Source organism: Schistocerca gregaria, unplaced genomic scaffold, assembly GCF_023897955.1.
Source record: "Schistocerca gregaria isolate iqSchGreg1 unplaced genomic scaffold, iqSchGreg1.2 ptg000544l, whole genome shotgun sequence".
Classification (NCBI taxonomy): Eukaryota; Metazoa; Arthropoda; class Insecta; order Orthoptera; family Acrididae; genus Schistocerca; species Schistocerca gregaria.
This window is the reverse complement of record NW_026061940.1, coordinates 602,188-624,213: the sequence shown is the minus strand read 5'-3', so window position 1 is coordinate 624,213 and position 22,026 is coordinate 602,188. Positions and strand designations below refer to the sequence as shown.

The window sequence follows — 22,026 nt, the reverse complement described above, 5'->3', positions numbered from 1 at the left end:
CATCACTTCATCCGTGTCCCTCAACACAGTACAGGTGTACAGCAATAAAGCTAGTTCACTGCGCAACTAGCATGTGAGCAACAATATTAGCCTGTTCCGTCTTCACTGGTGATCCAGATGTGATCTGTGCATAACATTTGGTGAAGAACTTTCGCTGATGTCTGTGACATGGAACCATGAAGTGACAAACCATCGAGTTTTTTGTAATAAGCCTCTGCATCCTTACATTTGTCCTATAGCCATCCCTGCTTAGCCATTTTGCACTTCCTGTCGATCTCATTTTTGAGACGGTTATATTCCTTTTTGCCCGCTTCATTTACTGCATTTTTATATTTTCTCCTTTCATCAATTAAATTCAATATATCTTCTGTTACCCAACGACTTTTACTAGCCCTCGTCTTTTTACTTACTTGATCCACTGCTGCCTTCACTACTTCATCCCTCAAACCTACTCATTCTTCTTCTACTGTATTTCTTTGCCCTATTCCTCTCAATTGTTCCCTTATGCTCTCCTTGAAACTCCTTACAACCTCTGGTTCTTTCAGTTCATCCAGATCCCATCTCCTTAAATTCCCACTTTTTGCAGTTTATTGAGTTTTAATCTACAGTTCATAATCAATAGATTGTGGTCACAGTCCACATCTGCCCCTGGAAATGTCATACAATTTAAAACCTGGTTCCTAAATCTCACGCATCGAGTGGCAGCTCGAATTCTGCGTACGACATCCCGTGTCCTATCAATTGATGAGTCATCGATAGGTGGGATGCATAATATCCGCTCCGCCCTGTGCCACTGATTGCCCTCGCTAAGGTGCGTCGCGTATCGGGAGCTCTGACTGCGATGTTCGTCAAGCATTTGATTGATTGCGTCAGTCATACGTACTAAACTGCTGTTCTTCAGAATAAGCATTACCCCGACGCTTCCTCCGAGGTGTTACTCGTCTCCTACGTGGCGCAACAGGGAAAGCGCTTGTCAACGTTAGACTGTCGAACACCTTGTAAATTCGCCGCTGTGTTACACAGGTACGCCTATTATGGACAATACTGTACGCCTTGCAGTAGAACCTTTGTTGTGCGGGCTGCGACACCGCCTCACGGGTTTGTCTCTTGGTGGCTTCTTTTTTTAGGTGCACTGCGTATGCTGATGATCTGATGTTACCTCTTCGTGACGAACGTGATGTTCGCAAATCATTGGATTGGTTAGCCACTTCGAAGCTTCGAGATGCCGTGTAAATGTACATAAATCAATGGTTTTGAACACTGGCGTGGGATGACACCTGCGAGGGTGGCACTGCGCGATAAAATCCGTTGTCTCGGTATCGACTTCACGGACTACATCTCACGCACGACCACCATCAATTATCGGAGTCTCTTGCAAGTGCTGGGCTTGTGGATCTTCGTCTTCGTGTGTAGGACCTACATCAACGGACCGAATATGTTAACGTCTATCGGGCATCACGAATTCCGCACGTAGCGCAAACACTACCGATGCCTAAACACATAGCTCGGAGCATCGTGGCCGCATTCGGTTCCTTTGTCAGCGCTGGAATGATATTAAAGGTTCGATATTACTCCGTCACTCTTCCGAAAGAACGAGGCGGACTTGGCCTTGTCAGTGTTCACTATCGAGCAGTATTTCTCTTCGTTAGTTTGCACCGCAGGCTTTGGCGACGATGACCGACCAGCCTCACCGGCCTACTGACGGATGGCCTGGCACCGTGTTCCCTTGACCCTCAGGTCAGACACGGGTGCCCTTTTCCTGCTTTGGCAGGCTTTACCTGGAGTACGGCAACCTCCACGTCTCTCGCTTACCAACAGCCAGTCACCTGCCGCACACTACTTCGCCGCCGGTCGCTTAATGTCGTCGAATTGACGTGTCCTACCGTGCACTGGAACGTAGTATGGTGCACTGTCAACGCGGTGACGCTCGATCCTGGTGTACGTTCGACCTGGTATTCGAGGGACTCTCCATAGGACCCATCTTGCAGATTCGCCTTATGTGTGAACTGCAACGTCTAGAATACAGACCAACACCTGCTCCATTGTGGGCCAGTGGAAGAGATCTGGTGTTTTGAGCGTCAAAGTCTGGCTCTCTTTTTACGTATGTCACCCTCTTATGCCGATTCCCGCACTCTACTCTACCCGGACGATGTTTATTATCCGAGGACGAAACACAACGCTGTCACGTAGATACAGTGCATGTACTACAGCTATTAAAACATCGATATCTAAGCCTCTTGTGGCGGTAATACAACACTAATGCTGTAGGTAGATAATAAATTTAAACAAATTTAAAGAAATTAATACAAATTTACAGAGATTATATTCGAAGTGAATTGGAAACACGCTACTAACTCCCATCGGCTGCTAGAGCAAATTTCGTGAGCAGAGTGGATGGTTGTAGTGCTATAGTCGTTAAAAAAAAAAGATTTATGTCTAGTTCATGTAATACAGTTATTCATATCTCAGCCTGTTATGGCGGTAGCATGAAACTAATGCAGCAGATAGGCAATAAATTTATAAAAATTTGAACAAATTATATTCATCAGCTGCAAGAATAAAGTGTTAGAGCAAATTTCGTGAACATTCTCAAAGACGGTGGCGAACACACTTGATGGTTGTAGAGGTTCTAATTGTTTAAATAAGGACTTATGTCCAGTGCAAGTAATAGAGCTATCGATATCTTAGCCCCCTATGGCGGCAACACGACACTAATGCTGTAGGTAGATAATAAATTTAAACAAATTATATCCGAATTGAATGAGCAGGCTCTAGTGGAGGCAACACAACACTAACTCCCATGATTTGTGGGAGTAAGCTCTTAGAGGCAGTACCACAATCCTCTTGGAAAATGCACGTTAATTTCGCTCTAACTGCTTAATAAGGACTTACGTGTAGAGTTGAATGATTTGATGTAACATACCGACAACCTATATCTCAGCCTCGTGGTGGTAACACACTAATGCCGTAGGTAGATAATAAATTTAAAGAAATCTAATCAAATTTAAACATATTTAAACAAATTTATAAAAATTATATTCGAATTGAATGACAATATCATAATAACTTGCATCAGCTGCAGGAGTAAGCTCTTAGAGGAAAATTCGTGAACATTTGACAAGAGCATGGCGAAAACACTTGATAGTGGTACTACCTCTAATGGTTTAAATAAAGACTTATGCCTACTTCCTAGGAAGAGTTGACTTAGGTTAGTGGAAATAGCCAAATCTTTCCCGCCATTTTTTTAGGTTAGTAGAGGTAGCGCAATTGAGCTATTATCCCTCCAAAAGCCACTATCTTGGATAACGGTAATCGTGTCATCAGCTAACATCAATCGCGTTATCAGTTGCCCCACTACTTGAAGTTACTCATTCTGAAACACTAAATTTTGAAAGTAACGTTAAATGTTATGCAAAAAAAGACGTTCAGTAACCTCAGTGTAACTTAATGCAAAATTTAGAAAACGGCAAGCATTTATTTTTGACTATTGAAAGATTGAACTGAATTACCTTTAAGCATATTAGAAATCGGTTTCACTTTTAAAATAACAACAATCAAATAAATACCAAGGTAGCAGAAGTCACTCTCTAAGGTTAATCCAGAGTAAATGAAATTGCGCTCTCTTAATTTATATTGTTGTAGCCTACAGTCCTGAGGCTGGTTTGATGCAGCTCTCCATGCTACTCTATCCTGTGCAAGCTTCTTCATCTCCCAGTACCTACTGCAACCTACATTCTTCTGAATCTGCTTGATGTATTCATCTATTGGTCTCCCTCTACGATTTTTACCCTCCACGCTCCCCTCCAACACTACACTGGTGATCTCTTGATGTCTCAGAACATGTCCTAGAAGTCGATCCCTTCTTCCAGTCAAGTTGTGCCACAGACTTCTCTTCTCCCCAATCTTATTCAATATCTCCTCATTAGTTATGTCATCTACCCATCTATTCTTCAGCATTCTTCTGTAGCCCCACATTTCGAAAGCTTCTATTCTCTTCTTGTCTAAACTATTTTTCGCCCATGTTACACTTCCATACATGGCTACACTCCATACAAATACTTTCAGAAACGACTTCCTGACACCTACATCTATACTCAATGTTAACAGATTTCTCTTCTTCAGATAAGCTTTCCTTGCCGTTGCCAGTCTACATTTTATATCCTCTCTACTTCGACCAACATCAGTTATTTTTCTCCCCAAATAGAAAAACTCCGTTACAACTTTAAGTGTCACATTTCCTAATCTAATACCTTCAGCATCACCCGACTTCATTCGACATCATTCTATTATCCTCGTTTGGCTTTTGTTGATATCATCTTTTATCCTCCTTTCAAGACACTATCCATTCCCCACAACTGCTGTTCGTAGTCCTTTGCTGTCTCTGAGGTTTGCCGATGACATTGAGATGAAATAAAAACTTTGATAGAATTACAATGGATTTTAATACCTACTCCGAATTTTTCTTTTGTTTCCTTCACTGTTTGCTCAATATACAGATTGAATAACATCGGGGCGAGGCTACAAACCTGTCTCACTCCCTTCCCAACCACTGATTCCCTTTCATGCCCCTCGATTCTTATAACTGCCATCTGGTTTCTGTACAAATTGTAAATAGCCTTTCGCTCCCTGTATATTACCTTCAGAAATTGAAAGAGAGAAAGCTTTTGACAGTGTTGACTGGAATACTCTAAGGAAAGGCAAACATAGGTTTCTAGCATTTGTAGACTTAATCTATTTTCTAAAATAAGTCGTGGGGTTAGTATTGCCTCACGTATTCCAATATATCTACATAATCGAAACTGATCTTCCCCGAGGTCGGTTTCTACTAGTTTTGCCAATCGTCTGTAAAGATTTCGCGTTAGTATTTGGCAGCTGTGACTTATTAAACCGACAGATCTGTAATTTTCGCATCTGTCAATTCCTGCTTTCTTTGGGATTGAAATTATTATATTCTTCTTGAAGTCTGTGGGTATTTCGTCTGCAGATGGTAGAGTTTTGTCACGACTGGCTTTCCCAAGGCTGTCAGTAGTTCTAATGGAATGTTATATACTCCCGGGGCCTTGTTTCGACTCAGGTCTTTCAGTGCTCTCTCAAACTCTTCACGCAGTATCGTATATCCCATTTCATCTTCATCTACATACTCTTCCATTTCCATAATATTGTCCTCAAGTACATCGCCCTTGCGTAGACCCTCTATATACTCCTTCCACCTTTCTGCTTTCCCTTCTTTGCTTAGAACTGGGTTTCCATCGGAGCTCTTGATATTCATGCAGTTGGGTTTCTTTTCTCAAACGGTCTCTTTAATTTTCCTGTAGGCAGTATCTATCTTCCCCCAAGTGAGATAAGCCTCCACATCCTTACATTTGTCCTGTAGCCATCCCTGCTTAGCCATTTTGCACTTCCTGTGGTTCTCATTTTGAGACGTCTGTATTCCTTTTTGCCTGCTTCATTTTCTGCATTTTTATATTTTCTCCGTTCATCAATTAAATTCAATATTTCTTCTGTTACCCAAGGATTTCTGCTAGCCCTTGTCTTTTTACCTACTTGTCCTCTACTGCATTCACTATTTCATCCCTCAAAGCTACCCACTCTTCATCTACTGTATTTCTTTCCCCCATTCCTTTCAATTGTTCCCTTATGCTCCCCCTGAAATTCTGTACAACCTCTGGTTTAGTCAGTTTATCCAGGTCCCATGTACTTAAATTTCCACCTTTTTGCGGTTTCTTCAGTTGTAATCTATTGTTCACAACCAATAGATTGTGTAAGAGTCCACATCTGCCCCTGGAAATCTCTTAGACTATACAACGGTAAGATACAACTTAAAACCTGGTTCCTAAATCTCTATCGGATACCTGCTAGTATCACCAGGATTCTTCCATGTATACAACCTTCTCTTACGATTCTTGAACCAAGTGTTGGCTTTGATTAAGTTGTGCTCTGTGCGAAATTCTACCAGGCTGCTTCCTCTTTCATTTCTTACCCCCCATTTACATCTACATGACTACTCTGCAATTCACATTTACGTGCTTGGCAGAGGGTTCATCGAACCACATTCATTCTATCTCTCTACCATTCCACTCCCGATCAGCGCGCGGGAAAAACGAACACCTAAATCTTTCTGTTCGAGCTCTAATTTCTCTTAATTTATTTTGATGATCATTCCTTCCTATGTAGGTTGGGCTCAACAAAATATTTTCGCATTAGGAAGAGAAAGTTGGTGACCGAAATTTCGTAAATAGATCTCGCCGCGACGGAACACGTCTTTGCTTTAATGACTTTCATCCCAACTCGCGTATCATATCTGCCACACTCTCTCCCCTATTACGCGATGATACAAAAGGAGCTGCCATTTTTTGCACCCTTTCAATGTCCTCCGCCAATCCCACCTGGTAAGGATCCCACACCGCGCAGCAATATTCTAACAGAGGACGAACGAGTGTAGTGTAAGCTGTCTCTTCAGTGGATTTGTTGCATCTTCTAAGTGTCCTGCCAATGAAACGCAACCTTTGGCTCGCCTTCCCGACAATATTATCTATGTGGTCCTTCCAACTGAAGTTGTTGATAATTTTAACACCCAGGTACTTAGTTGTATTGACAGCCTTGAGAATTGTACTATTTATCGAGTAATCGATTTCCAGAAGATTTCTTTTGGAACTCATGTGGATCACCTCAGACTTTTCGTTATTTAGCAACTGCCACCTGCCGCACCATATAGCAATCTTTTCTAAATTGCTTTGCAACTGATACTGGTCTTCGGATGACCTTACTAGACGGTAAATTACAGCATCATCTGCGAACAAAGTAAGAGAACTGCTCAGATTGTCACCCAGGTCATTTATATAGATCAGGAACAGCAGAGGTCCTAGGGCGCTTCCCTGGGGAACACCTGATATCACTTCAGTTTTACTCAATGATTTGCCGTCTATTACTACGAACTGCGACCTTCCTGACAGGAAATCACGAATCCGGTCACACAACTGAGACGATACCCCATAGGCGCGCAGCTTGATTAGAAGGCGCTTTTGAGGAACGGTATCAAAAGCTTTCCGGAAATCTAGAAATACTGAATCAACTTCAGATCCCCTGTCGATAGTGGCCATTGCTTCGTGCGAATAAAGAATTAGCTGCGTTGCACAATAACGATGTTTTCTGAAACCATACTGATTACGTATCAATAGATCGTTCCCTTCGAGGTAATTCATAATGGTTGACGTCGGTTTTCAGTAGGGTTTTGGAGCATATCCTGTATTCAATGATACAGGTCTGTTGTTCGATGGATTACTCCTACTACCCTTCTTGAACACTGGTGCGACCTGCGCAATTTTCCAATCTGTAGATACAGATCTATCGGTGAGCGAGCGGTTGTATATGGTTTCTACGTAGGGAGCTATTGTACCAACGTAATCTGAAAGGAACCTAATCGGTATACAATCTAGACCTGAAGACTTGCCCATATCAAGCGATTAGAGTTGCTTCGCAACCCCGAAGGTTACTTCTAAGAAACTCATGCTAGCAGCTGTTCGTGTTTCAAATTCTGGAATGTTCTATTCGTCTTCCCTGGTAAAGGAAATTCGGAAAACTGCGTTCAGTAAGTCCGCTTTAGCTTCACAATCGTCGGTAACAGTACCATCGGCACTGCGCGACGAAGGTATTGACTGCGTCTTGCCGCTTGTGTACTTTACATATGACCAGAATTTCTTCGGATTTGCTACCAAATTTCGAGACAATGTTTTGTTGTGGAACCTATTAAAAGCATCTGGCATTGAAGTCCGTGCCAAATTTCGCATGTCTGTAAATTTTAGGCAATCTTCGGGATTTCGCATTCTTCTGAACTTCGCATGCTTTTTCCGTTGCCTCTGCAATAGCGTTCGGCCCTGTTTTGTGTACCATGGGGGATCAGTTCCATCTCTTACCAATTTATGAGGTATGAATATCTCAATTGCTGTTGCTACTATATCTTTGAATTTGAGCCACATCTCGTCTACATTTGCGTAGTCAGTTCGGAAGGAATGGAGACTGTCTCTTAGGAAGGCTTCTAGTGACACTTCATCCGCTTTTATTTTGCGTTTGTTTCTGGTGGATTTGGAAGAAATGGCATTGAGCCTAGCTACAACGACCTTGTGATCACTAATCCCTGTATCAGCCACAAACAGTCCAGAGCTAATAGCATCGTGACTAAGAGGTCAAGTGTGTTTTCGAAACCATTTACAATTCAAGTGGGTTCGTGGACTAACTGCTCGAAACAATTTCGGAGAAAGCATTTAGGACAATCTCGGAATATGTTTTCGCCCACCACCGGTTTTGAACAAGTATTTTTGCTAACATAACGAGGGAAGGTTGAATTCCCCACCAACTATAACCGTTAGAGTGAGGGTATTTATTTGTTACGACACTCAAATTTTCTCTGAACTGTTCAGCAGCTATATCATCGGAGTCTGGGGGTCGGTAGGAGGAGCCAATTCAGTTGTTAAGTATAACCACCGCACATACGTATTCGCACTGAGTACCTACTTCGGCTTCACTACAAGATAAACCACTACTGACAGACACAAACAGTCCACCACCAATTCTGCCTAATCTATCTTTCCTGAACACCGTCTGAGACTTCGTAAAAATTTCTGCAGAACTTATTTCAGGCTTTAGCCAGCTTTCTGTACCTATAACGATATCAGATTCTGTGCTTTTTATTAGCGCTTGAAGCTCATGGACTTTTCCAGCGCAACTACAACAATTTACAACTATAATTCCGACTGTTCCTTGATCCAAGCACGTCCTGTAATTGCCAAGCACCCTTTGACATTGCAGCCCATCCCGCACTTTCCCGAGGACTTCTAACCTAAAAAACCGCCCAGTCCACGCCACACAGCCTCTGCCACCCGTGTAGCCGCCAGCTGAGTGTAGTGAACTCCTGACCTATTCAGCGGAACCCGAAACCCCACCACCCTATAGCGCAAGTCAAGGAATCTGCAGCCAATACGGTCGCAAAACCGTCTGAGCCTCTGATTCAGACCCTCCACCCGGCTCTGCACCAAAGGTCCGCAATCGGTTCTGTTAACGATGCTGCAGATGGTGAGCTCTGCCTTCATCTCGTAAGCAAGACCGGCAGCCTTCACCAAATCAGATAGCCGCTGGAATCCAGAGAGAATTTCCTCAGATCCAAAGCGACACACGTCATTAGTACCGACATGTGCCACCACCTGCAGCTGGCTGCACCCTGTGCTCTTCATGGCATCCGGAAGGACCCTTTCCATATCAGGAATGACTCCTCCCGGAATGCACACGGAGTGCACACTGGATTTCATCCCCTCCTTAGCCGCCGTATCCCTAAGGGGCCCCATTACATCGCCTAACATTGGAGCTCCCAACTACCAGTAAGCCCACCCTCTGCGATTGCCCGGACCTTGAAGGCTGAGAATGATCCTCTTAAACAGGGCAGGCAGCTACATCTGGCTCAGCCAGAGACAGTGCCTGAAACCGGTTTGTCAGACGCACAGGGGAGGCTTTCTGATCAGCCTCCGGGGACGCCTTTCGCTGCCTGCCACGCCTTGGAACGACCTCCCAATCAACCACAGGCGAGGGCTCAGCCCCACTGCGGGCAGCAACCGGGGCAACCACAGCGGCAGACCGATCTGGGGACAGACGGGACGAGGTTGACATCCCCGTGATACCCGAGCCCGGCTCCCCACAGTGGTGCCCGTTGGCAACAGCCTCAAGCTGCGCGACCGAAGTCAGCGCCGATTGCAGCTGTGAGCGAAGGGATGCCAAGTCAACCCTCATCCGAACACAGCAATCGCAGTCCCTGTCCATTCTAATCGATGTTTCACAACAGTTACCGAAACACGAGAACGTGCCTAGATAACGCAAGCGGAACACGCAAAGAATATATCAACTAACCTGTACAAATGCCTAACGACTGCGCTACAATCTGCTGAATCAGTTTTGATATTCTTATGACACTCGATGATTGCATGGAAAGGAAAGGGACCCTGCATGGTAATAATGTGTGAGGACAATGCAACACAGGTGTCCTAGAAATTTTAACTTTTGCAAGTTATTATTCAAGTTATTCATACTCTGTGAATGAAATGTTGCTGGTTGAAGCCTCTCTACACTACAATGTTTGTCAATTAACAGTCCTTCGATATTGTAGCTGTGCGGATGACAAGTATGTAGCCGACGACAATGCGGAGCTGCTGCTGCTGCTGCTGCTTGATGAGAGGAACCCCGAGTCGTCTCCAGAGCCACGGATACGTACGGGACAGGCAACAGTTGAAACTGCAGCTTCCCCCGCCTGTCCACTCCTACCGTGCTCTCAGTAATCGCAGGTTAACGAGTGAGGGATGTCTACACTGGCGCGAGTATAGGTACACACCGGGTCGGCCGGAGCGTTCAACAAACACTTCCGCACTCTTTCATGACACAAACTGCTCTGCCTCCCATCTGCACGCCACGCGACAGAGGCTCTCCATGCGCAAAGATAAACATCGGTACAGCTATTATCATTTCGTCTTTGCTATTGATACATCTCAATAAAGTTCCCTTGGCTATTACCCGGCAATTTATAATATTTCTATTATAATTACAATCAATTATATACCGTCAAATTTTTATTTAATACGTAATCGAAGTATTGATGTATTTAATTTCTGTAGTGCAGCATATAGCATCAGAATCAAGAGTATAGTGCAAGATATCAACGAAAATTAAACGGCGAAAATTTTGGATGTTGCAGACGGTACTTTGTCTGCATTTTTGGTGTTATACCCTCTATGAGACATGTGTATATTGATGATTACCCGGTACACGCCTGATCACGTGGTACCGTAGACATGCCAGAAAATGGAGAGACACCGAAATCCATTGCAAATAAATACATAAAAAACCACATTTAGACGTCAACTGCTAGGAGTCTCACGCGTACATCCGAAGGACTATCTCATGTATATATGTTTGAGGGAATCCCATCATTCCCAGAGTGACAGGTAGGTATTGCAACTCGCCGGACAATGATGTGACCGCCCAACATTCACCAAGCTTTTGTATGAACAGAAGGACCTCCACTTGCTTTGCCTGTAAGTTAGGACGATAATTGCCCGTGGATGATACTGAGGCCAAGAAGATTTACTAATCATCAGGACACAGTGGTTGCGAATGCTGAGAGATATCGTAAACCAACCATTAACCAGGAAAGGAATCCTTTTACATTGACAATTTTTTTGTGAAATACGTCTTTCTTTATGTGTGTGGCAAAGGCATTGCCCAACCGTAAGGGAAGCTGCTAAGAAGTAATTCAGCTGACTGCTTGTAGAATCCTATCTGGCTAATCAAACGTAAAGAAACGACCACGGTGAATAAAGTGCTCGGAATACTGCTGCATCCAGTAACTGACCTGTGCTGATATTTCGTCCGAGACTTCTTCGTAGCCGTAATATTCTTCACAGATGTCAGCATCTTCCGAATTGCTGTTTTATATTTTTCATTGAGGTCAGAGTATGTGTTACTCGATGCATATATCTCGCTTACCAGGTGGAATGGTGCTACGAAGGTAAGTTCACCCAGAGTTTCAAGAACTCTGAAGGAATTTCGTCTACTACAGCTGCCTTCTTTTGATTTATGTGTTTCAGTGCTCTTCGGCAACTGCTGTTGTTATAACGTCAAAACTCAGAGACTGAAAAATATTCCCGTTACGAGCAATACTACCGCTGAAATGGGTAGTTTGAAGCGCGAGAAGTTGTCAGATACTACCCTACGCCTTGTACTGTACATGAACGCCTGCGGTTCAGCGGGGCAACTTCATGGCTGGATGCACGTTCCCCTCACGCTGCGGCATCCCGTCACACCGGTAAGCTCTGCGGACTGCCGTGTCTCATGCAGAAAAGGTATTTGGCTGGTGCATAAGTTCTAACGTAACACAGACGTTTATCAATAATACGTTCTCCTTCTCTATTTAAAACAATCCGTCAACGCTGGAGTACGTTTTATATTCCGCGACTGTGGAAATCACGTGGTTTTGAGGCGAAGAACTCGTCGAGCCATGTTCATAGAGCATCTTCATTGGAAAGGGAAGTTCCTTCAAGGTTGTATCTGTGTATGAGGACACCAGATCAGCTGAATAACGTGGTTGCGGAAGGACTCCCCAACACAACTCCCGTATAGTGTCTTCCCTCAGCCTAGCAAAATGCGGGTGGTCGTTATCGTGGAGCAGCATCACTTCACGCGGTCTTCCTCCTTGTCGTTCTTGGATTGCGTCTGCAAAACGTCGCGGTTGCTGAGAATAAACGTCAGCAGTGATGGTTACACTTCGGGGAAGCAATTCGTAGCGCACCAGATGCATAACATCATCTTTTGTAGATGATTACAGGTCGTTGTTCGGGGAGTTGCTGCTTTGCTAAGCTCAACCATTCCTTTCGTTTCCCTGTGTTAGCATTGTTGTTGTTTGCTGTCTTCAGTTCTGAGACTTTCTTGATGCAACTCTACATGCTACTCTATCCTGTGCAAGCTGCTTCATCTCCCAGTACCTACTGCAATCTTCATCCTTTAGAATCTGCTTAGTGTATTCATCTCTTGGTCTCCGTCTACGATTTTTACCCTCCACGCTGCCCTCCAGTGCTAAATTTGTGATCCCTTGATGCCTCAGAACATGTCCTACCAACCGGTCCCTTCTTCTTGTCAAGTTGTGCCACAAACTCCTCTTCTCCCGAATTCTATTCAATACTTCATCGTTAGTTATGTGATCTGCCCATCTAATCTTTAGCATACTTCTGTAGCACCACATTTCACAAGCTTCTATTCTCTTCTTGTCCAAACTATTTATCTTCATGTTTCACTTCCATACACGGCTGTCGTGCGGTAGCGTTCTCGCTTCCCACGCCCGGGTTCCCGGGTACTATTCCCGGCGGGGTCAGGGATTTTCTCTGCCTCGTGATGACTGCGTGTTGTGTGCTATCCTTAGGCTAGTTAGGTTTAAGTAGTTCTAAGTTCTAGGGGACTGATGACCATAGATGTTAAGTCCCATAGTGCTCAGAGCCACTTGAACCATTTAAACCATACATGACTACACTCCATACAAATACTTTCAGAAACGACTTCCTGACACTGAAATCTATACTCGATGTTAACAAATTTTTCTTCTTCAGAAACGCTTTCCCTGCCATTTCCAGTCTATATTCTATATCCTCTGTACTTCGACCATCATCAGTTATTTTGCACCCCAGTAGCGGTACGGAGTAGTCATCGTCGGTGTTGTTCACGAGCCAAGCAATGATGCACATGTGGTCACCTGCTGATTTTGTGATTTTGGCTTAGGGCATGCGGCACCCGTACTCTTGATGTTTGAGTCTTTCCCATTACACTTAAATTCGTACGGTGGTGAAATAATTGCAGTTTACCACATTTACCAGCTCTCGAGTACACTCGCGTGGATCATTGTGGGTTCATGAGTGTGAACGACTTCCATCAAACAGCGAAATCATTAACGTCAAAACGATCCTCCTTAACAAGAGAAAACCACTTCCTTACGAGTTCTCTGTCCAATAGTCCAATAGTATTATCCCCACACACGGTGCAAATGTTTCTGGGTGCCTCCGTTGCTGTAGCCCCTCGAATGAACTGAGACCGTGAAAAATGTCGGAAATGTTCCGATTTCTCCTGTTTGTACTCCATTTTGTAGCGTCGACAGCTCCACTCACTATCTTCAGACACAATATTTCAACATGTAAACTCAAATAGCAACAGTAAACTAAAAATAAAAACTGACAATCGTTAAATAAACCCATAGCAATCTGAATACTAGCTGACAAAAAAAAAAAAAAAAAAAAAGCTGTGAACTTCTGCACCAGCCTAATAGATACATATTTTCAAGTGAACCTAGGATTTCAGACTTAAATTTTTTGTTTTAGAGCGATTGTATCAGGACGCTAATTATGGACAAAGTATGGTCACAAAATTTCGACATAATATTTACAGATGACTTTGACATAACACAAATCAATATTTTGCACATTTTGCGCCATTTTCTGGAGCATCTATGTTCCACTACATCCGCATTATGTACAAACCAGCAGAATTTCTGAGATTTATAGTAGTGTTGCAAAACAATAACTATGATGTATAAGAAAACACAATTAGTTACTTCAGACATTTTTTGAGTACACCCTGTGGTCCATAGCATTCTACTTAAAGCTCCTAAAGCATCTCGCTAACACTAGGCAGATATGAGACATCGACGTGACAATTCTAAACACTGCGTATAACTTTAGTATGACAGATGTATCCCATCAGCAACGAAAGATTTAACTTTTTCTCAGTTACCCTGATTTATTTAAAGAAGTTAAATCGTTTCTCGCAAAACTAGGCCTCACGCTGGTCTATTTGCTTCCTCATTTGGTCATATCCTACTCTTTGTTTCGAACAATTTATAGAGAATCATATTTTCGTTACACTGAAAAATTTGACCAATGAAATACACAGACAGCATTCCGCTCTAGGCAGAAGCACGCCAAAAAGAGAAACTAAAGTGTAGCCTGTATAGAAACAATAGCTGTTGTACGTTCTCGCTTCCCACGCCCGGGTTCCCGGGTTCGATTCCCGGCGGGGTCAGGGACTTTCTCTGCCTCGTGATGGCTGGCTGTTGTATGCTGTCCTTAGGTTAGTTAGGTTGAAGTAGTTCTAAGTTCTAGAGGACTGATGACCATAGATGTTAAGTCCCATAGTGCTTAGAGCCATTTTTTGAATAACAGTTGTAGAATTAAGGAACATGTTTTATGAGGAAGAACTGCGATGTTTTTGGAAAATGAATATCTCTTCTATAAAAGTCAACATTGACTTATCAGGATGGCAACGTGAGAAGGCAGTATTGAATACTGAAGAGAATTGTCAGCATCATTGCTCTTTGCAACGTATGTGAGCCGTGGCTGGCTGGATGGGTGCCTTGTTTTTTTTTTTTTTTTAATCATTTGTTGTAGCCCAGTGGTTACCGCAATAACGTTGCTGTCTTCTCTCCGTGAGCCGCAGCAGTGTGTATCGATACTAGTACTGCTGTACTATGTCTGGTGTGGCGGTATGTTTTCCGGGTGTGCTGTGTGTGACAGTCGGTCCGTTGGGTCAGAGCAACGAGGAAGTCTCTGTGGCGCGTGGTCAGACCGGAGCCGCTGGCGGCGTGCACGTGCGGTTGGAGTTGTGAGGCACTTCTTGCGAGGGTTACGAAGTTCGTCAGCCACCGAAACTGGACACTAAAGTTGAGTGCTCACTTAACCTACTATCAAGCCTCAACTGCTATCACATCTCTTGGTTTGATCCTGGTTGTCACTTTCTGAGAGATCCACGCGAGCAACAACGTGTGTGCGTTCAAGTCGATTAGAATTGCAGCCGTCTTCCTGTGTGGCGTTAAACTTCATTAATGAAGGAATGACTTAAATTAAGTGTACCAGAGGTATCTCCGGTGTTGTGGCTCGACTGGCCACCAGTATCCGGAACGTTGTGCGATTGACATCTTGTTGTCGTTTTGCTGTTCAGGTGCAGTAGAACTGATGTTGTTGGTTGGTTCCTTGGCTGGCTTTTTGTTGGGTTGCCTTTTGATTAAGAAGTTGTCGGTCTGGCTGCCTGTTTCACCTAAAAGTGCGTTAGTTACTTCCCCAGGTTGGAACCTTCTGAGCGCCGCTCCTTGTGTTTTACAGAGTGATTTCCTTTTTAGTCTTAAGTACTGTGTGTGGCCTTCAGCGGAGTTTTTTCTTATTGAAATTTCAAGGCTTTTCTTCTTAGGCCTTAAGGCGTAAAAAAAGTTTCTTGACTGGTATGTGGACTTCAGCCGAGTTTTCAGCCTTTTCAAATCAAGAGTTGAAAATTTTGTCTAGGATTTAAGCCGGAAGAAATATTTTGTAGTTTTTATGTGGCCTTCAGCCGAGTTTTTCAGATAAAGCCCAGACAAAGAAATTTCCAATTTTTAATTTTAAGACGTGAGATTGTTTGGGTTTCGTATGTGGCCTTCAGCCGAGTGTTATGTGAAGCATTTTAGGATAAAGACTTTAGCCTATTTTAGTTGAAATTCAGAATCTCTTCCTTTAGGCCTTAAGTCGTAAAATTGTTTTCTCCATGATGTGTGTTTTAATCTCTATTAAATTAAAAATTCAAAATCCTTGTCTTGCCCTTAAGTCATAAGATTGTTATTTTTTAATATGAGGCCTGCAGCAGAGTTTTACACGAAGTATTTTGAGATCAGGCCTTCAGCCTTTTCAAATTGAAAGCTCTTCTTCCCAGGCAAAATCCGTAAAATTGTTTTGTTGATATGCGGCCTTCAACCGAGTTTTCAGCCAATTTAAATTAAACTTTGAAAATCTTTGTCTCGGCCTTAAGCCGCGACACTATTCTTGATTAACGTGAGGCCTTCAGCCGCGTTATATGGGATAAAATTAAAGCTAAGGCTTTCAACCTATTTATATTGAAGATAAAAAAAATTCTGAAGAAGTGAAACCGCCAGAAGAACTCCTGTACCTTGCTTAGGCCTTGTGCCTTGGATTTTCGATGTGGCCTTCAGCCGATCTAAATTAAATCAAAGGAGGTCTTTCGTTAAAACCTTGAGAGTTTTGATTCTTGCTTGTCTGATTGTGTGTTTTAAGAAATAAATTTTGTATGTTGGTGTGCAACTGACAGTAACATATTTTGACCTCTTTCCACAAATATAACCGCATCCGCTCCGTCCTGCTAGCCCAGGGATTTCACTGGTAGCAGAGCGTGGTTACGTTTGTGTTCTTGCCATTTCAGTTACTGTTAGTTTCAATTTTATTTCTGTTCTGTGACACCACATTGTTTTGGGTGTTGATTGTTTCAGGTGTATTGTAATGGCGGTCAGTCAGAGTTCGGGGATCGGCCTGCTCAGGAACATCTTGTTTACGAGTTGGAAATAAGGCGCCAAGCTACTGAGGGCAGTGATCCGGATTTAGTGGCCCGTTTAGGTGCTGCCGTTTTTCAGCCGGTTGACGTCACGCCGGCGGTGTTGGGTGAGAGAGGAGCGGCCACTGAATTTTTGTTGAAGGCTGTTAGGGGCCTTGTGGACACTATTTGCGTTTTGGAAGGCACTCAACCTAGTGCCAGACTATTGGATACGGTGTAGGCCCAGTTAATGTATTTAACAAATCGGAAAGCGAATTTGGGCATGTTAGCTTTGGAAGATCACCATAAAAAATTAGCCGCCGAATTGGGCTCTTTGGTTAGTGCATTGCAGTTTAATCTTACGTGTTTAGAGTTGGTGAGAGGAGGATTGAGTAGCGGGACTTGCTGTGTTCGGGAGAGGGCGAGAGCCTGCCCGGGATGGTACTGTTACGTCCTTGGTGAAGTTAGACGCAATGTTTGCCAAGTTGCCTAATCCTCTCGTGATATTACTGAATTAGTCGTGGAGCGGCTTGAACAGGTCGAAAAATTATTACGGTTGTCGGTTCGTCTTGAACTTTATGCTTCTCCCTTTCGTGGTTCCACACCAAGTAATTTTGTCACTGCCGTACCTGTTAGCTAGAAGTGAGTTGCAGAACCTCCTCTTCCGAACCATGGCTGATGTGTTCTCCCTACAGCAGTTCAGGGAGCTCGTCATTAGGCAGAGATTGACCACAGGAGTTCGAAAACCGCTTGAATGTCGTTACATTTGGGAGTTGCAGCGGGATAAAGAGCAGTTACATCAGTATGTGGACAGAGTTCAGACGGCGTCCTTGGCTTTGTTAATCGATTTGCCTGAACAACAGCCGCTGTCTATTGTTCTTAGGGGAATGCGCGTTGCGGATAAGTAGCACTATGTCTTCCGTAATCAGCCTTCAGCTTGGGAAGAACTCCGTGCCGCGGTTGTAGCGATATGGGCGTTGCCGCTTGGATACGATGTATGTCACGAAGTTAAGGGGCAGGCCACCGGCGCTGGCAAGGGAAATTCCGAAGTGTCTGCATCCGCTGAAGCAGTAAAACTGGAACCCCGGTGTTGTTTCAGGTGCGGCAGCACGGCTCACTTGGAGCTCTCTCGGATTCAGCCTCGCGCTCTCAGAGCCAATAAATGACGCCGGACTGGGCAGCTATCTCGTGATCGAGCCTTTAGACGCTGGCGTACCCGTGTTGTCGCTCCCTCTTCACCGCCCTCGCCTTACGTTTGTTCTCGAGTAGGTGGCGAACCGATCTGTGCTCTTTCCGATTCTGGTAGCTCATTTTCATTATTGTGCTTCGAGTGGTTTTTGGAAGTTGGTCATTTTACGAAACTTCGGTCGGTGCTTTCTCCGGTGCAGAGATGTCGGGTGGCCAATGACCAGGTGTTGCCTCTGCATGATTGGGTCCGAGGGAGTATATCGATGTGGGATTTTTCCTGGCCATTGTCATTAGCCTCGGTCAAGGAGCTGCCGGTCGATCTAATTTTGGGATGTGATTTCAGTAAATACTGGGTTATTCTTGGATTATTCTGGGCACACCTTTTTCTTTAAGTTAGCTCCTGTGGAGAAGTTTCTACATCTACATCCATACTCCGCAAGCCACCTTATGTTTCGTTTTATAAGTGCGCTAAACGTATTGTGCATCGAAATGCAGATGCATTGGCCGTTCAGGATGTGGCTAATGAGTTTGATCTTACCCATCTCTCGCCGCATCACGCTTCTCAATTACGGGATTTGTTACAGAGTTTTCCTGAGCTTCTTAGTGATAACTTGAGTGTCACTAATGTTCTTAATTACCATATCCTTCTATCCGACGATAGTCCTGTCAGGCAGCCCCCACGTCGCCTCTCACCTCCTAAGGTGAAGATACTGAAGGCGAGAATATCACAAATGCTCCAACAAGGAGTTATTACGCCTTCTACATCTACTTATGCTTCCCCCATATGCCATGTTCCCAAGGATCAGGAGCACTATTTCAGACCTGTGGTTAACTACCGGGTGCTTGAACACTAAGGTTGTCTTTGAATGGGCCTCTGCCTCTGATCTACATAACTTTTACCTGGTTTGCCGGTACTAATTGGTTTACTGTTCTTGGTTTGAACCAAGCCTGTTATCAGATTCCATTAGCTGAAGAATGTAAACATGTTACCGCATTTTGTACTGATTGGAATCTGTTTGACAGAGTTCCTTTTGGTTTGGCAACTCGTTTGCTGGATAATATCCTTAGGGACTTGAAATTAGTGTTTGCCTATAATTATTTGGACGATTTAGTCATCTATAGCCGTTCGTTTCAGGACCATTTGGATCATATCCAGAAAGTTCTTTCGAGGTTTCAGGGAGCCGGGCTGACTGTTAAACCCAGTAAGATGACATTAGAAACGCAGCAGGTGTTCTTCTTAGGTCACCTAGTGTCAGGTCAGAGTATTCGCATCGAACAAGAGCGAACTAAGACCATACGGGCGTTGCCTCCGCCTACTGATAAACGCGGAATTTGCTAGGTTCATAGGCATGTTGAACTATTTTATCGTTTTGTCCCTAATTTTGCTTAGTTAGCCGCGACCTCAAACGAACAGTGCCGGAAGAGAGTGCGTTTTGAATAAGGACCTATCCAGGAGCCCGCGTTTGAGTATATTAAGGCAGCTGTAGCCAATCCTCCATTTCTAGGAGTACCACACTTTAATAAAAGGCTTATTGTCCAAAATGACACATCTAATGCTGGTATTTGAGCTGTTCGAAGGTCAGACGCAGCCATTAGCTTACGCGTCTCGTCGGTTCACTGGCGCCGAACTTAAGTACTCCATCTACGAGTGCGAGGCGTTGGCCGTTTTGTTTGCATTGGAGAAGTACCACTTCTGCCTTGAGCATCGGGAATTTCAGTTAGAAGCCGACAATCAGGCTTTGAGCTGGGTGCTGGCTAGGCCGCGTAAAACTGGCCGTAGTGCCAGATGAGAGGTACGCATTTAATTTGAAGTTAAACACGTGAGAGACACTGAAAATATCCTTGCGGATGTCCTCAGCCGGTAGTTCGCCGAATCTACACCTAGTGAGGGAACCCGGGAGACAGATGAAGGCAGGATTGGGAGAAATTCCTCTTTAGTTTGATGTCGTTTAGCGTCGGGATCAGGACCCTATTTGGCTGGGGAACTGTCGCATGAGTATATTATTAACAGTTGCATTCTGCGTAAAAGGGTCGGGCATGCGAAGCAGTTAAAGAAGTTTGCCAGTAGCTCTGGTGCGCCCGGTTTTTCGGTACTTTCATGATTCGTTGGTGGGTAGCCACTTATAAGTTCCTAAGACTCTGAAAAAAGTCAAAGCCTCTTGGCCCTCCATGGAGCGAAATGTCAGAGAGATGGTATAGCAATATCGGCTGTATAATGTAGTCAAACCCAAGAATGCTCTTCAACAGGGTTTGCTGAGCTCTGAGCACGAGTCCTGTCCTACGCACAAGCTCTATATCGATTATCTAGGACCCTTTCTTCGTACTAAGAAAGGTCATCGATACGTGTTAGTTATTATTGATGCGTTCTCCGGATTCACTTGGCTCCTTCCGAGCCGTAACGTCACTGCTACCACCACTATTTCTCATTTAACTAAAGTTTTCATTGTTTTTGGCCCCCCTAAGAAAATTGTTAGCGATAATGCGCCGGCCTTCCTTTCGGCTCCTTTCAAGGCGTCCTATTTTCAGAACGGTGTCAAGCATATCACGACTGCGTCGTATTATCCGCAGGCATGCTTTACGGAGAGGGTTAACCGAAATCGTAAATCCGCTTTGATTTCAGAAAACGCCTAGTAAGTGGGACTCTAGTCTTCCTTGGCTTAGTTTTGCTTTTAATACCACCAATCATGAAGCCTTGGGAGCTACTCCCGCCTCTTTGATCCTTTCCTATCCTGTTAATTCCCCTTTTCCGAACCTGTGGGGAATTCAAGATCTAGTTCCTCAAGTCATCAATGAAAACTGGAACCGTCCCAGACGTAATATACTCAGGGTCCATAATAATCAAGGTGAGCGTTACAATCGTAATCGACGAACATTTAGAGGGAGGCCAGGAGATCAGGTCTATGTCCGTAGTTTCCCCAGTAGGCAGGTGCGTGTCGGAAATATGAGTAAATTTACTCCTCATTTTCTGGGGCCTAGCACCAATTTGCGCATTTTAGGCCCGGTGAATCTGCTGGTTAAGGATAACCATTCCGGTAACCAGTACTGGGTTCACCTTAGCCAGGTCAAATCCAGTTAGTTAGTCTGATGGTTAAGTAGCCCCCCCCCCCCCCTTCCGGCATCGTGTTTGTTTGAGGGCGGGAGGTTGAGCCGTGGCTGGCTCGTGTTATGCTTCCCATTAAATCTTGGTTTTGGTTGATATTCTGTGATTAGTCTCTCGCGGTTATGCTGTTATCCTCTCTCTCCGTGAGTCGCAGCAGCAGCGCGTATCGATATTAGTACCCTTGTACTATCTATGGCGTCGCGCTTATAGTTTTCCGACTGCAGCGCGTGCGGGTAATGCTCCGGTCCTTTTGCCTCAGAAAGTCTACAAGGAAGAGCTATGTGGTCTACTTAGTTCTGGTGCATACCGGAAGATTAACAAAGATCCTACTATCAAGGTGACAGTATGAACTGCTGCCTTGCTGAACGCTTCATCACTACCAAAGGAAGTCAAAAGAAGTACCACCGAGATATTATGGTCTTCCTAAAGTTCACAAAATGTCTAAGTATGAGAGTGTAGAGGTCTATGAGACCTATAACGAGCGCTATTGGTTCACCGACGTATTTTTATGCCAAACACTTGGCTTCCTAATTAAAACAATTGGTAGGAAAATGGAGTCACCACATTCGTAATTCTATGGATTTTATTCAGAGACTTAACACGTCAAAACTAACTACCACATCATTATTATTTAGCCTGACGTTGCTGTCATTATGTACCGGTACCTTTAAAGGACTCTTTCTCTTATCAGCCAACATCTTGATAAGAACATTACGGCCTTATTTGAACATGTGCTTTTATCACCTTATTTCCAGTTTAATGGTGAATTTTATGAGAAGATTGGATAGTTAATAAAAATTTGCTGGTTTCCAGCCGCGTCGGGTGGTTAAAATCCCACGAGCTTTCGACTGAGCTCTCCCCGGTCATTCTCA

The 22,026-nt window shown here is 44.1% G+C and overlaps 1 long non-coding RNA gene across 1 annotated transcript in view; it reads left to right on the top strand.

Annotated features, from left to right (window-relative positions):
- The first annotated feature begins 16,931 nt into the window (after positions 1-16,931).
- LOC126314278 (uncharacterized) overlaps positions 16,932-22,026 on the top strand; it is a 212,218-nt gene continuing 207,123 nt past the window's right edge. The window contains exon 1 of the long non-coding RNA XR_007555749.1: positions 16,932-16,994. This is a non-coding gene — a long non-coding RNA (uncharacterized LOC126314278). The remainder of the gene's footprint in view (positions 16,995-22,026) is intronic.